The sequence below is a fragment of the Humulus lupulus genome, chromosome 6 (genome assembly GCF_963169125.1).
Source record: "Humulus lupulus chromosome 6, drHumLupu1.1, whole genome shotgun sequence".
In the NCBI taxonomy this organism is placed as follows: domain Eukaryota; kingdom Viridiplantae; phylum Streptophyta; class Magnoliopsida; order Rosales; family Cannabaceae; genus Humulus; species Humulus lupulus.
The window spans coordinates 65,938,028-65,940,827 of NC_084798.1; the positions used below are offsets into that span (position 1 = coordinate 65,938,028).

General features: G+C 43.9%; 1 non-coding gene across 1 annotated transcript; it reads right to left on the minus strand.

Moving 5' to 3' along the window:
- Window positions 1-700: 700 nt before the first annotated feature.
- On the minus strand, window positions 701-807 carry LOC133787328 (small nucleolar RNA R71). The gene has a single exon (XR_009872356.1). It is a non-coding gene; the product is annotated as a small nucleolar RNA R71 (small nucleolar RNA).
- Between the last annotated feature and the right edge of the window lie 1,993 nt (window positions 808-2,800).

The following is a 2,800-nucleotide window of genomic DNA, read 5'->3' on the forward strand; positions in this document are numbered from 1 at the left end:
TCGCAACAAGTTTTTGGCGCCGTTGCCAGGGACTGAAAATTATCAATATCAGTCTAATTAATTTTTATTCTAATTTGATTTTAGTTTCTCTCGTTTCTAATCTGTTTAGTTGCTTAATTTGTCTATCTCAGGTGAATTTTGGTATATGCGTGGCAGAAAAGGAAAAGCCACACTTGTTCCTCTGAATCCCGAGATCGAAAAGTCTTGCAATCAAATCAGAAAGAATAAGAGAGAGACCCAGAATTCTGTGAAGATGGCACAGAATGATGGGGATGGCAGGAATGGTCTAAATCCAGGAGTTGTCCAAGGGGTTCAGGCTCAGACCAACGCTGAGAGGAGTCTGAGAGATTATGTGCTACCCACTCTGACGGGAGTACAAAATAGTATACGCCCACCAGCTGTAGAGGCCAACAACTTCGAAATCAAGCCTGCTATTTTACAAATGGTGCAGTCCTCTGTGCAATTCAATGGGTTGCCCTCTGAAGATCCTCACACCCATTTGTCCAACTTCCTAGAGTTGTGTGGAACCTTCAAATATAATGGGGTGAGTGATGACGCAATCAAGCTTAGGCTCTTCCCATTTTCTCTAAGGGACAGAGCTAAAAGTTGGCTGAATTCTCTACAGCCAAACTCCATTGTCACTTGGCAAGATCTGGCTCAGAAATTTTTATCCAAATTCTTCCCTCCGTCAAAGGCTGCTAAACTGAGGGGAGAGATAAATAACTTTTGCCAGAATGAAGGGGAGTCACTGTATGAAGCTTGGGAACGGTTTAAGGAACTCCTGAGAAGATGTCCTCATCATGGCATTGAACAATGGATGCTAGTACAGAATTTCTACAATGGTCTATGTCCAACAACCAGAACTATTATAGATGCTGCAGCAGGTGGTACTTTTATGAGCAAGAGTGCAGCTGGTGCTTATGAGCTGCTGGAGGACATGGCTACAAACAACCATCAGTGGTCAGAGGAAAGATCATCAGGAGTTAGAAAGGTAGCTGGGGTGCATGAGCTAGATGCGATTACTGCTTTAACAGCGCAAGTAGCCTCTTTGACCAAGCAGTTGCAACAGAGTAGTGTGTCTGCTAATGCGGTTCAGATGGCAGTGAGGTGTGAAATGTGTGGTGGTGCTCATTCTTTCGATCAGTGCCCTATCTGTAATAATAACACCCCAATGGATCATGCCCAAGTTCAAGCGGTGGGAAATTTTCAGAGGCCACTCAATAACCCATTCTCCAACAACTACAATCTAGGGTGGCAAAATCATCCAAATTTTTCGTGGAAGAATAATCAAGGCCAACAACCTCAGTTTCATGGACAATTTCAGAATAACATGCCTCAGCCACCTATGAATCAAGCTTCGTCATCAATGCAGCCTAGGCCTCCACAATCAATGCCTCAACCTGAGAGACCTAATGAACTGCAAGCTGCCCTGTTGACTCTTACTAACACTCAGACTCAATTTATGACTGAGACAAGATCTTCCATTCGAAACCTTGAGACACAGGTTGGGCAGTTGGCCAATATGCTCAATAACAGACCTCAGGGAAACTTGCCTAGTAATACTGAAGTCAACCCCAAGGAGCAAGTTCAGGCAATTACTCTGAGGAGTGGGAAGCAAACAGAGCAGCCTAGACCTCCACAGGCAGTAGTTCAGAAAAAAGAGATGGGTGCACAGTCTGATTCAGAAAGGGTTACTGAAGACCAACAGAAGTCAGAACAGAGTCCCCCAATTGTCATTGAGCAGCCAGTTAGAGTTCCATACCCTCAGAGGCTTAGAAAGACTACCCTTGATAAACAGTTTTCTAAGTTTCTTGAGGTGTTTAAAAAGCTGCACATAAACATTCCTTTTGCGGAGGCCTTGGAGCAGATGCCCAGTTATGTTAAGTTCATGAAGGAGATTCTGTCAAAGAAAAGGAGAATGGAGGACTATGAGACTGTAGCACTCACTGAAGAGTGTAGCGCTATTTTACAAAGGAAGTTACCCCAAAAGCTGAGAGATCCGGGGAGTTTCACCATACCTTGCACCATTGGCAAGTTTGAATACAAGCACGCCTTATGTGATCTAGGGGCAAGTATCAATCTGATGCCCTTATCTGTGTTTAAAAGACTTGGTTTGGGGGAGGCAAAACCAACAACTGTCACTTTACAGCTCGCAGACCGATCGTTAACACATCCACGTGGTATTATTGAGGATGTTCTTGTGAAAGTGGATAAGTTCATATTTCCCGCGGACTTTATTGTTCTGGACATGGAGGAGGACACAGATGTCCCTATTATTCTTGGTAGGCCATTTCTAGCCACAGGCCAAGCTCTTATTGATGTTCAAAAAGGAGAGCTTAAGCTTAGAGTTCAAGGAGATGAGGTGGTCTTTAATGTCTTCAATTCTATGAAGTATCCGGTGGCTAGCGACAGTTGCTTTAGTGTGGATGTAATAGAAAAGGCAGTCTCCAAGAGAAGGATGAGCAGTGATGCCTTAGAGGCAGTATTATTGGGTGATGAAGGCGATGATGATGAGGACGCTGAGATCAGAGAATGTGTTAACTGGATCAATTCTTTCTTACCATATTGGAAAAAGTTCCAAGAATTAGCGGATGCGACTGAAAAACCGCTAACCTCCATTCAGCAGCCACCACCGTTGGAATTAAAGGTTCTCCCAGATCACTTGCAATATGCTTATTTGGGAGAGAATGAAACCTTACCGGTCATTGTGTCAGCTGACCTGTCAAAGGTAGAATTGGAGAAACTGTTGAGGGTTTTAAGGGAGCATAAATTGGCCATTGGGTGGACCTTGGCAGATATT